Raw genomic sequence first — 12,828 nt, forward strand, 5'->3', positions numbered from 1 at the left:
AAGCCTCTTCTCCTCCCATTGCAAATGCCCACTTTCTCCTCTGTCTTCCCTAGTCTCTCTAGCTTCTTCCCACAACTCTCCTCATCCCGTCCTTCTCCCGAACATCCCTTCACCCTCTCTCCTCTCTATTCACCCCTGGCTGCCCTCCCTGAACACCCCTCTCCCAGACTCTTCTCCTCAAACGCCCGTTTTCCAAATCCCCCCTTTAAAATCCTTTCGACCTTGCATCTGCCCAAAGACTCTGCCCTCCTTCCCTCCCCAACCCCGCCCTGGGCCTCTACGCCCCTCGTCCTACCCCATCTACCCCAACCAACTTCTCGCGTCCTTCCCTTCCCTGAGTCTGATTCCTCTTCACCGCACGGCTCGGCCTCCCTCCAGCCCCAGCACCTCGTCCCCCGCCCTCAGCCTGCCCCACAGGCTCTGCCTGGCCCCACAACCCCAACGCCTCGGCCTGGCCCCTCCCAGGCGCCCTCAGCGCCGTGCCGGGGGGACCTGACCAGCCCTCGCCCCCCGAGGAGAGGCCGGCCCGCTCCGCACACCCTACGCTACCCGCGCGTCCCCCTCCCCCCGGCGGCTTCCTGCCCCAGGGCTCCGGGGCAGACTCGCTGCCCAGGCCCGGCTGCCCACGTGCAAGGCGCGGTGACAGCGGGCCGGGCCGGGCCGGGGCAGGAGCCTTCTGCCCCCTGCCGCCCGCTGATTGGCCCGGGGCTCGGCCGGGGCCACGCCCAGCTCTACTGCTCTCCGCCCGGGCCGGCGGCCGGGGCAGAGTCGCTGGGCTGCGCCCCAGCTGGTGCCCGCGTCCCACCTTCCTGCCCCGCGGTGAGCCCGGCTGGTCCCCCCCGCCCAACATGCTGAGCCGGGTGCCCGGTAAGTCGCGGCCGGGGCGGCCCCCGGCCCCCGCTCCCCGCCGGGCGAGCGGCTCCGGGGCGGGAGGACGGGGACGGTCTGGGGCTTGTGTAACAGGATTGTGTCCAACGTGCCTGTGTTGCGGCTGCCCGGGCTCCTGGCTGCCCGGCTGGGGTTGCGCAGGTGCTGTCAGCTGAGAGGCGGGAGCGCTGGTGAATAATTCACCTGGCCGCGGCTGTCCCGCAGCCCGGGTCCTCCCCGACCCCTGCTCAGCTCGGCCTCCCTTACCCGCCCTTTGGGCCGTTTCCCCGCTCCTCGCCGGGGCTGTAGTGCTACCGCTTCATGGGCTGGGGTGGCTTTGAAAAGAAACAGGACGTGATATAACCACAAGTGCGATGCCAGCGCGTGAAAAGAGACTCCGTGTCCGTCTGTCTGTCTGTGTCTGTCTGTCTGTCTGTCTGTCTGTGCTCAGCTGTGCTGGCTCTAACTTAACTGTTGTACAAAACGGGCTCGCGTCAGGAATTGAGACGCTTTCGAAACTAGCGATTTCAGGTTTCTCTGGCACAGGTGGATTGATAGGGACTTTCACTGCCCACCCATGACTAGCAGCCGCTTCAAACCTGACGTTTTAAATAGGAAGAGGAGTCTGACAGGTTGTGCCAGTTTTTCTTTTGGCTCGGCTTGATATTGCAGCAGCGTTTGGTTTGGTCAATGACAGCCAAGGAAACAGGCAAGCCGGCTGTTTTGGCTTTTTGAGGGGGTGGGACTTTGTTTTGGCGGTGGGGAGAGGGTCTAGTTCTCTTTTTGTAAGTACCATCCCTGTTCCCTCTAACAGAAACCATTTCCTGAAGCTGAAAGTAGCACATGTTAACTCAGGGGTGGGCAAACTTTTTGTCCCGAGGGCCACGTTGGGGTTGCAAAACAGTATGGAGGGCCGGGTAGGGAAGGCTGTGCCTCCCCAAACAGCCTGCCCCCCCCGCCTGTCCCCTGCAGAACCCCTGACCTATCCAACCCCCCCCCCCCCAGCTCCTTGTCCCCTGACCACCCCCTGCCAGGACCCCCTTCCCCGAACCACCCCCCGGGACTCCCATGCCTATCTAACCCTCCCGTCCCCTGACTGCCCCAGGACCCCTGTCCCTGACTGCCCCCCAGGACCCCATCCTCTATCCAATCCCCCTGCTCCCTTACCCCCTATCCAATCCCCCCACCCCGTCTCCTGACTGCCAGGACCTCCTGCCCCTTATCCAACCGCCCCCTCCCCCTTACCATGCTGCTCAGAGCGGCAGGACAGGCTTATTTGAAAGCCTAGGAGGTGAGTGGGCGCAAGCTGCGCTCCCTGTGCAGCGGCGTGCCTGCGGGGGAGGGGGGACAGCTGGGGAGGGGCCGGGGGCGAGCCTCCCAGTCCGGAGCTCAGGCGCGGGGCAGGATAGTCCCCTAGTTTGCCCACCCCTGTGTTAACTGCTCACACTTCCTCCCTGAAGTGAGACAGCTAATTGTAAAGAGAGATTACTAATAGAACCGGGGCAGAAGTGAGGTGCACCATATGTGCAATATATAAGAGCTGGATGAGGTGGGAAGGGGAAGTCTGAGGTTGTTTACAGACAGATATGAACATGTTCTTCCTGGTAATGGGTGAAGGTGAACTGTCTGAACACTTTTTGGCTACAGATATGAAAAAACTCTACTGAGGCCAGACTGGGAAAGACTGGGCGTAAGCCTTGCTATGGCCTTAGAATGATGATAGTGAGTGTGTGATATGAAGAAAAGGAGTACTTGTGGCACCTTAGAGACTAACCAATTTATTTGAGCATGAGCTTTTGTGTATACCATAATATGTAATTAGTGCTTAGCTTTCACACAGCACTTGAGAAGTCCTCTACAAACATTAACTAATCAATCCTCACACCACCCCTGTGAACAGCATTTCTTATCATACTAACTGTTGTGATTTGCTTATCATAAAACTTTTTAACAACACACACATCTCTCCAGTTTCATCTGCATTTGTATGTAATACTATATGGAATGGCATAGCTATTGAGAGAGATTATGGATATGCTGCAATGGTCAATAGATCAGCCAATAAGTGTGTATAGACTCAAAATTTGCTAACTGCTCACTGCCTGGGGTCTGACTTCATCCACACTGTCCATACTGGATTACAATTGTTACATCTGTTAAGAATGTAAGCCTCTCTTGGAATAGGATGTGTATTGAATGGGTGAATGTTTTATCAACTTGTATTTTTTAATTATATTATCTCACTGAATGCTAATATTGCTTTCCTGTTTGAATTTTGCAGACTAAAGAGTGTATAATTATTGGAAAAGGTTTTAATTCACACAAACACATATGGTATGTGTTGTCCCCCTGATGTACATCTGTCACTTAAATAGGATCTGCTGACTGGCTTTTTGCTACTGAAGAAGGTTAACTGCAGTTGCTTGGTTAGATTATTTTTATAATCAAATCTGCCACCTTGATTGGTCTTGGATATAGTGACATTTAATCCTAGTCTGATCTAAAGATAGATCTTTTATTGACAAGCTTAGAGCTTTTGAGCCCTGAAATAACTTTTACTACTTTTTTATTTATATTTCCTTTGGACACTCTCTCTTCCTAACTAGTTTTTGGGTAGAAGAATGTATGGAAATAAGCACAAATATTTGACAGCATACTAACTTTCAGCTAGCATCTCTCTGTAAACTTCCTGAAATAATATGAGAAACGCTTTCTGTGTATTCTAGCTACAACACTCCTCTGTGGTGTTAAGTGACTGGCTCTCTGTGCGCATTAACCAGCACAACATCCTTTCCTGCTCACAGATTGGGCCTAATTGGATGTGACAACTATTTTTATTCAGGGCTTTGAAGTGTGGCTTAATCTACAGTAGTAATTGTTTTATTAAACCATTACACTTTAGGTATGGGTTGAAAATCTGAGTTTAAACAAAATGCTGGCAGCGTGAGCGACTGGAGGGGCTCAGAAGACTGATGATGAGATATAGATTCTCTTGCCTGAAAGTCTCTGGACAGAATCTGCCAACTGTTGATAAGTGAAAGCTAGTGACTTTCTGATATCTGTTCGGTGGCCAGCGCGAAAAGATTGGATGCCTCAGTCAATTTTAAAATTCTGTTCACAACTGGCATCCTTGCTGTAATCTCAGCCAAGAAGGAATTCGAGCAAAGAAATGGAATTACATTCTTGCATATAGAGATGATCCCTGCAGGTCAGAGTTGAAATATGTTGGCAGGGCTAGGAAATTTTATATAAGAGCCTCTGTTTTGTTTCAAGTTGACTTTTTTGTTAGGCATGTATTGCAAACTTTTTTTCATCAGAGAAACAATATTGCTAGAACATAGTGCAGAGGGATGGGTATTGGGACACCTGGGTTTTAATCCTACCACCTCCACAGTCTTGCAATGGACCTTGGGCAAGACTTTTAACCTCACTGTGACTCCGTTTCCTCATCTGTAAAATGGGGGTAGTGAGACTTGCAACATTTATCTCCCAGGGATGTTAACAATAAATGTCTGTAAAATACCTTGATCTTGGATAAAAGAGGCTATATAAGTATATTTCAGTCTAAATAATTTTTAAAGGGATATCACTTTATATGCTAGATACACTTTCTTCTTCCTGCATGACAATTCACTGTATTCTAGAAATAAAGGGCATTGTAGAGTGGACACTTCAACTAGTTTTTGATGTTAACTTTAAACCTATTATAAGACTTCTCTCATGCATAATGGAATTAGTGATCATGTTTATGAACTAAAACAAAGATGCACAGAATTACTGACCACTTCACTCCTGGCCTACTCTTACTTGAGAAAATCTTATGTTTTCTCTCTACTGTACACATACTAATAATTTAAAAGCCTTTGCTTTGACATTTGGGGATTTCTTTTATAGAACAATTGCTTCCTTGATCCTGTAATTGTTTTTTCCATTGGAGTAAAGCCCCAAATCATATTTATGCTTTTGACCTTGATTCCACTCCCTATTTCCCCCAGTCCTCTTCTTTCATATCTCTTGATCCCACTCTTTGGATAGCAGAGTGGTGGTGGTTTCAGGCAGGCATAATGGAGTGACAAACAGCTTCTTCCAAAAGTACACTGGCTGTCATATGGAGTTATTGTTCACTATAAGTGGATACACTTTATTATAAAAAGAAAAGGAGTACTTGTGGCAGCTTAGAGACTAACAAATTTATTTGAGCATAAGCTTTAATGAGCATCCGATGAAGTGAGCTGTAGCTCACGAAAGCTTATGCTCAAATAAATTTGTTAGTCTCTAAGGTGCCACAAGTTCTCCTTTTTCTTTTTGCGAATACAGACTAACACGGCTGCTACTCTGGAACACTTTATTATGACACATGTATGACACCTTTTTATTTTCATACTTGAGACTGAAAAGCCTCAATCCTTTTTCTTAGGCTTTATAATGTACACACAGCCTATGATGGCATAGCCCTATACTGTAGCCGCAGCATAAGCCAACTGGGATCTTTGTCGGTATAGGAACACCATCTCTCTGAAGGATGTTAGCTAATTGACAGAAGCACTCTTCCATCATCAAAGCTGCGTCTTCATTGTTTTTGGCATAGCTATGTTGGTCAGGGGTGTGGCTGTTTTCACACTTCTGACCAAGGTAGCTATGCCAATACAACTTTTAAGTGTAGATTAAGAGCTTGTCTACACTATAGAGTTAGGTCAGTTTAAATATGTTGCTCAGAGTTGTGAAAAATTTCATGCCCTGTGCAGTGGAATTAAGCAGGTCTAAGCCCTGGTGTAGATACTGCTAGGTTGACAGAAAATTTTTTCCATTGATCTAGCTACTGGCTCTTGAGAGGTGGATTTACTACAGCAATGGAAGAACCCATTCCATCACTGTCGTAACTGTTTACGCTACAGCAGCATAGCACAACTGTGCTGCCCTAGCGTTTCTAAGTCTGAGCCTTGGCTTTCTCTGTATTATGTGGTTATGTGTTGGCATATCAATCTTAAAACATTTTATGACTAACCTGATTAATTTAACTGTTACTACATCCCCTTATATATGTTTCTGACACTTTATTCAGATGGACCTTCCAAGTTCGTTGCTGCAAAACATATTTGCTATCCCTTCTGGCTCAGTAATCCACCTTTCCCCAGGTTAGCTGACACCTCAAGTTTTGACACCTGAAGGACATGACCATGCCCTTCCTGCAAAGTTGAAAAAATTGTAAAGCAACAAAGTTTATGGCATGGGCTAGAGAAATGAGAACCAAATTGAAAACTGGAAAATCCTAAATTCTAATCTAATTTCTGCTAGAGTCTCTCTGTGTAACAAATTTCAGAGTAACAGCCGTGTTAGTCTGTATTCGCAAAAAGAAAAGGAGTACTTGTGGCACCTTAGAGACTAACCAATTTATTTGAGCATGAGCTTTCGTGAGCTACAGCTCAGAAGTGAGCTGTAGCTCACGAAAGCTCATGCTCAAATAAATTGGTTAGTCTCTAAGGTGCCACAAGTACTCCTTTTCTTTCTGTGTAACAAAGTAACTTCACCTTTGTCTCTCATCTATAAAATGGGGTAATACTTACACTTACCTACTTCACAGGTTTGTTGAGGGTTCATTAACATTTATATAGTGCTTTGAAAATGTAAAGCTCTGTATGTGCTAAGTATTCTAATTCTTACTGTGGCCCTAAGACATGCAGCAATAGGACATGTTCTTGGGTACCTGACTGACTTTGCGTTAAAGTAATTAGAACTCCAGATTTGCAGGGGACTGTCCTAGAATCATGAACCATCTTGAGTAAAACATGCTGTACTGTCTGATGTTGTTTTTGTTTGTTCTCTTAAAAAGTTCTGCTGCAGAATATTTCTTTTTCGTGCCCGGTCTCATGACCGGAGATGTGAGCAAGCTAATTGTTGGGTGGTGGTGGTGGTCTGTGTATGCAGGACAACAGGGTCACTTCTGTGATTCTTTATGGTGAGTAAACTTGAAATATTTCAGTCTTGTGGCATAAATCTTGGATCTACCGCACATGTATTACAGTGCTGTTACTTCAAAAATAGTAACTTGAAACAAAACGTTAGGGGAAACTCTCAGATAATGTGAGTTTTCAATTGTAAATTATCGTGAAATACCACACAGCTTCAGAATTTTTTGTGAGCTGCTGGTAATCTATACACCTCACTTTGGCTTTTGTGCTCATATCTTGAATGACTGAAGTCAGTGACAAAACTCTGGTTGATTTCAGTGGAAGCAGGACTTGGTCCTAAGAGGCACTGTATGGTGTGGCACCTTAGAAATTAACAAGTTGCAAAACAGATTGTCAGGTCACTTTAAATAGAAGCCTATGTTGTTGGAAGACTTTTTTTTTTAAGTTAGCAACATGTGTGCCTAATTTAAATTTAAGAAGTTGTAGAACGCAAAACCAACGAGTCACATTTTTAGAAGCAATGCAAAAAATAATACATATTTTGTTGTGTGTGGAACACAGTGTTTCTTCAGACCCACTTATCCTTTCATCATCTGTTTTCTGTAGATCCTTGGTTTTCTTACTACTTAGTTTGAAAAATATTGTCACTGCTCCTGGTCCGAACATTTTCACTACAGTTGAGCTCCACCTTTAACTGTATGGTCTGCAGCTCTTTAAGACTGGCTATGGAGGTATTTACACTAGACTGACTCTTTCACCAGCAGTGTTAGTAATTCTTAGTATTTCAGTGTATTACATTGCTTCCAGAGAACACATGTTCATTTCTAGACTAAGGATGCTAGCTGAGCTGTCAACTGATTCAAAGACTTGAGATAGGTCTATTACTTTTCAGATTAATTGTGCATTTGCACAGTTAATGCTGCATAGTGACAAATTCCAGAGTTGGAGTTTGCTCACTTTATTTTTGACATGGAGGAGTTGAGTAATACTATAACTCTTTTGTCTCCAGACCAGTACATTTAGCCTTGCAAGTAAGTAGAATTTTACTCTGCTTCCCTCAAAACTGGAGTTTAGTCACATTGGGGCCTGTCTTTTTCTTACTTCCATAAAAGGAAGGAAACTCTATTTAAGGCAACACATGGAGATTCTTACAGCATATTTATCTTTTTACCTAGTAGTACCTATGCTCTTTGAGGCTGGGGACCATTTTGTTTTGTGCTGGTATGTTGTATACCATGCCTAACACAGGGGTGGGGAGGGAACTAAATGAGAGAGCTATGTGCTAACACAATACAAATTACTAATAATCAGTAGTAGTAGTGGTCTCTTCTGTATACAAGTCCATTTCTTTGTTACACTGATAGAGTAGAATTTCCTTTTCTTGCCCCTCCGTAGCCAGTGCTCAAATTATGGGGAAAAAAGTATGGGAGTTGAGAATGTCAAGTGGCTTGCTTTAATTTAAACAGTAGTAAGAAGTCAGGGTTCCGTACGACAGGTAGACCCTAAAAGTAGTAAGGGGGCTTGGCCCTCCCCAGATCCCCCTGTAATTCGAGTGCTGTCTATGCCCCCTTTCCCTTTCCTCTTGTATGTTGCAAGATTGAGACTATGAAGGGGAAATAATTTTATTAAAATTGACATAGGCCAGCCAGCATCATTCAGTCACTGTACAGAATCTTTGAATTTTTGTGAATCTGATTCCAAATGCTCTATGTATACAGCAAAAGTCCCATGGGCTTTAGTGTCATGAATACAGGATCAGGCTCATGTTTTATCTCTTTTTATTTTTTTTTTTCCCGCTGCCTCCCACATCCTATTTTCACCCACATACATTTAGAAAATACACCAGTAATTTTCTTATTGGCTGCATGCTATCAAGTTAATATTAAACTGAAATTTTGAAATGACTGGTCTGGCATTGCAAATATGTGATTATGGAGTTTGTTAGTGTTTTAAAAAGCAAGTTCTTTGGATCTTAGTCCGCGATAAACCCTTCTCAGACTTTTTAAGCTTGCAGATTATTGACTGGACATGCTGTTGCAACACCCAAAGAGCCGTTCCAGTTTACTCCTTTGTGTACGAGTGACATAAATGAGCAGTAAATTAGAATGTATAAAAATCATGTACATTTTTCAGTGGGGGTTTACGCAGTGGTGTTTTAGCTGTGTGGATTCCAGGATATTGGAGAGAGAGAAGGTGGGTGAGATAATCTTTTATTGGACTAGCTTCTGTTTTTGAGAGAAACAAGCTTTTGAGCTTATGCAGAACTGTTCTTCATGTTTTCAGTAACCCATTTAAAATGTTTTATTGTGGTTGTTCCAAACATTTCTTCTTAAAATATTAAGCCACATAATGTGCAATAATTGGCCCCCAAAGTGCTGTCTTTTAAAGGCTGAATGCACCTTCAATTACTCTACCATACAGAATATATTGTATATATTTTGTAGTTTTCACACCCAGAGTGGTCACTTGAAAGGCTTTTTAAACAAATCTCTGTGTAAAGATTCAGAGAATGGTTTCTAATATAAACCTTTGAAATAGGTGTTGGGATGTGGGGGGAAGAGGATTGTTAATGCAGAGACTGAGGAAGACTGTTTCTCTTTGGGGAGACCTGTGTTTGTATTTTCATGTTTATACAATTGGCTGGGAACATATCACAATAACTATCCTGATAACTGGCTGAGGTGAGTCCATCTGTTACTGTTGTTAGAGGTAATGTGCCTCCCTAACAAAGGTTAGCACTCCCCTTGATAAGGATGGATGAGGTCCCAGTGGCCTTTACAACACGTAGATGGTTAAGGCATTGTCACTTACTTCGTGGCATCTAACCCCCCACACAAATGGAGCAACACAGTAGACTAGGGAGGGGTAAATGGAAGACTGTGGAAGCACAGAGATATTAAAAAGCAGAGAAGAAACTGTAATATGCAAAACAATAATTCTTACGGACCACAAATAATCAAATTCTGGTACAGGGGATGCTGCTATATTATGTCCATGTGAAATGCAGCCTTAACATTAAAAACAGGACATTTTGTCCCCATTTTACCAAGTCTAGCTTTCTAATTTTTGCATATTCCAATAACTTTGCTATATTTTTTTCCAACTGAACAAATCTTTTCAGTTATTGTAGAATCAAACTCATTACGAGAGAGGTTCAAAGCCTGAGGAAGTTGCAAGGTTAGGACTATAACAGGGTTTAAAAGAGCACTGGATAAATTCATGGAGGTTAAGTCCATTGATGGCTATTAGCCAGGATGGGTAAGGAATGGTGTCCCTAGCCTCTATTTGTCAGAGGGTGGAGATGGATGGCAGGAGAGAGATCACTTGATCATTACCTGTTAGGTTCACTCCCTCTGGGGCACCTGGTGTTGGCCACTGTTGGCAGACAGGATACTGGGCTGGATGGACCTTTGGTGTGACCCAGTATGGTTCTTATGTTTTGAGTGTCCTTTGGCTTCACTGGGAGCTGAGGGTATCAACCCCCTTGTGTGGACTTGTGGGTCCCATTTGGCTACTGTCCAGCTGTTTCTCGTGTATTTTCTGCATGTGGTGCCATTCTGAAGAGAACAGGGTAAGATTCAGGGTCTGGCAATGGGAAGTACAAAGATTTGGCCCAATGGCATGACAGAGCAGAGGTTCTCAAACTGTGGTCTGTGAGCTCCATTCAGGTGGTCCGCAGATAGTTCCCACTAAAGGAACATGGCTCCACTAATTAGGTGCCTGGACCCTGGAGAAGACGCACATGTAAGATGAAGTGGTGGCCTAGGGGGGTAGGTGGGAGGGGTCAGAAGGCGGGTGGGGGGAATTTGGGACATGCAGGCCTGCGGTGGCCAGAGAAAGAAGGCCCTCCTTCCCCAGCTCAAGGGCTGCGGCTGCCAGGGAGAGACGGCCCTCCTTCCCAGCCCCAGCTTAGGGGCTGCCGCAGCAGGGGAGAGAGGGCACATTAGAAAGGTATTAAAATATTAGTTATTAAAATGAGTTATGTGCTTTTATTTGTAGAACAAAAAAGTTAATTACTATTAAGTTGTTTTTTTTTAATGTAGCGCTTTTATCCAAAGCATTTTACAATAGTTAACTAACGGTACAAACAACATTTGGAAAGATCATTAAGTGGTCCACTGAGACTCTCAGCAATTTGGTTTGCGTTTCTATATACACAATTTTATAAATAACCAGCTGTCACTTCTACATACAGTATTTGTGTTTAGAACATTAGTGTGGTTGAATAGGTATCAGAAATGTGCACATGTTTAAGGACTGGAAACAAGTTCCACAGATGTGAACTATTGGTGCATGATTCAAAATTTAGTGGAACTCACCTAGCTGAATACCTGTTGGTATAATTAGTCTTTGAGATATTGTCTTTGTGCCAGACCCAGTGAAGGAGTACAGTGGAGTCTTAAGTGATTGTTTTTCAGTTTAATTGCGTTAATAAATAATGTCTCGAGGTGTACCAACTAAAACATTAGAAGAGCACAAGTTCTGTGTGCTGAACTAAAGCATGTTGTGTTTAATAGTAAACCTGCTAAAGTGAATACTTAAACATCCAGTGCATTGTTTTAACGGATTTTTCATATGGAAAATGACTATACACAGGGTTGGACAGTTTGTGACATACTTTCTATTAAAAGTGCTCTGAAAGTGGGGGTTATTTTAAATTTCTTGTCAGCATTCTTGGCATGCTGTATTATGTGATGCTCCCTTGCTACATGGGCTCACAATGTGCCATGACATATAACCACATACCAATGGTAACTTGATGCAACATGCCAAACATTTAATAAGACATTGTGTTGTGGCTTTGGTACCTGGTATAAATTTGGGAACAGGTATTTGAGCTGAAATTTTAAGTAGAGACATGTTATAATGGCTAGGTAACTTAATACTCTCTTTACTTAGTTGTACCGTGGGCTGCTGTGTGTGGTGTGAATGACAACCAAGGTTGCAGGTTAGGCCTATCTAGTTTTGTATTTTGAACCTTTGAGCCTTATATATTTGGACAGGAAAATAGGTTAATGCGCAACAGGCTTACCCATGTTATGCATGTTAATAGATATTGCCTTCATTATATGCTCTGTGCATTAATTTTAACTGTAAGTTAGTTAGATAAATATGAAATAGCTGTGATACAGAGGACCAGCTAGGACAAGTTAAGCAATTGGTGCTTTGGAAGCAGCTGACAATTCCTCTCCTGCCCCAAGAGATGGGCTCAGGGGATATAGACCTGGAGTGGGACAGTATACATAGCCTGGGCCACCCTTCAAAACTTGTGGAAGAGCTGGCGCTGTCATGACTATTCTGCAGCCCTTGCTGTATTGGGGAAAACCATTCCTTGTGTTGGGAACTGTCATGGGGATTGGGGAATATGCAGGATTGGGGCAAAACAAGTACTGGCTGTTCCCTGGGAGAGCAAACTTCCACTTGTGATCATCCCCATGTCCTGGTAGAATGATGGGGAGAGAAACACAAGAATGGGGATCCTGCATGTATTTCCATGGGAGGGGATGATCCCCAAAAAGCTTGATCTACACTTGCTCGGGCTAAAGTTGTACCACTAAGATCCGTGAGAGGAGTTTTTACTACTTTTGACTGAAAGAGGTACAGGATTTGTAGGTGAAAAGATGTGTTTATATCTCAAATATATGAAATGCCTTTTTTCTAAAAATCCAGCAGTCAGTAATTTCTGAAGGCTTTCATTCACTTTGAATTTAAACACATGGCACTATGCATTCATGTAGCTAGCTTGTGTTTGATTTAATTAATGCATTGATTTCCACCACCACCCATCATTATTTGTTTTTAATTTGAGTAGCAAATGATTAATGTATATACTTAAAGGAACAACTTCAGCTGGGGTAGTGGGAGAGAATTTACATCTCCCATTTAGAGAGCACTCATCATGCATTAATACTGAACAAAAAGAACGACAGATCTGTTTTAGATAAGTGGAGACTCTCTTTTTGTGTGTGTTACAGCACACTTTCATAAAGCTGGGTTCAGGGTGCAACTTGATATTAACTAAAATATGTGACCGAAGCATGTGTTTAACAGA

At 43.8% G+C, this 12,828-nt stretch overlaps 1 protein-coding gene and 1 pseudogene across 12 annotated transcripts in view; both read left to right on the plus strand.

The window, feature by feature from the left end:
* The first annotated feature begins 722 nt into the window (after positions 1-722).
* Positions 723-12,828, plus strand: part of MICAL2 (microtubule associated monooxygenase, calponin and LIM domain containing 2) — a 188,491-nt gene continuing 176,385 nt past the window's right edge. For 7 of the 12 annotated variants that reach the window (XM_073347611.1, XM_073347614.1, XM_073347615.1 and 4 more), the window contains exon 1: positions 723-867. The gene's annotated coding sequence lies outside the window, so the exon portion shown is untranslated. The remainder of the gene's footprint in view (positions 868-12,828) is intronic. The other 5 variants (XM_073347618.1, XM_073347619.1, XM_073347620.1 and 2 more) reach the window with 3 other exon arrangements.
* LOC140913965 (U6atac minor spliceosomal RNA) lies at positions 9,505-9,603 on the plus strand (annotated as a pseudogene).

This window comes from Lepidochelys kempii, chromosome 6 (assembly GCF_965140265.1).
Source record: "Lepidochelys kempii isolate rLepKem1 chromosome 6, rLepKem1.hap2, whole genome shotgun sequence".
Classification (NCBI taxonomy): domain Eukaryota; kingdom Metazoa; phylum Chordata; order Testudines; family Cheloniidae; genus Lepidochelys; species Lepidochelys kempii.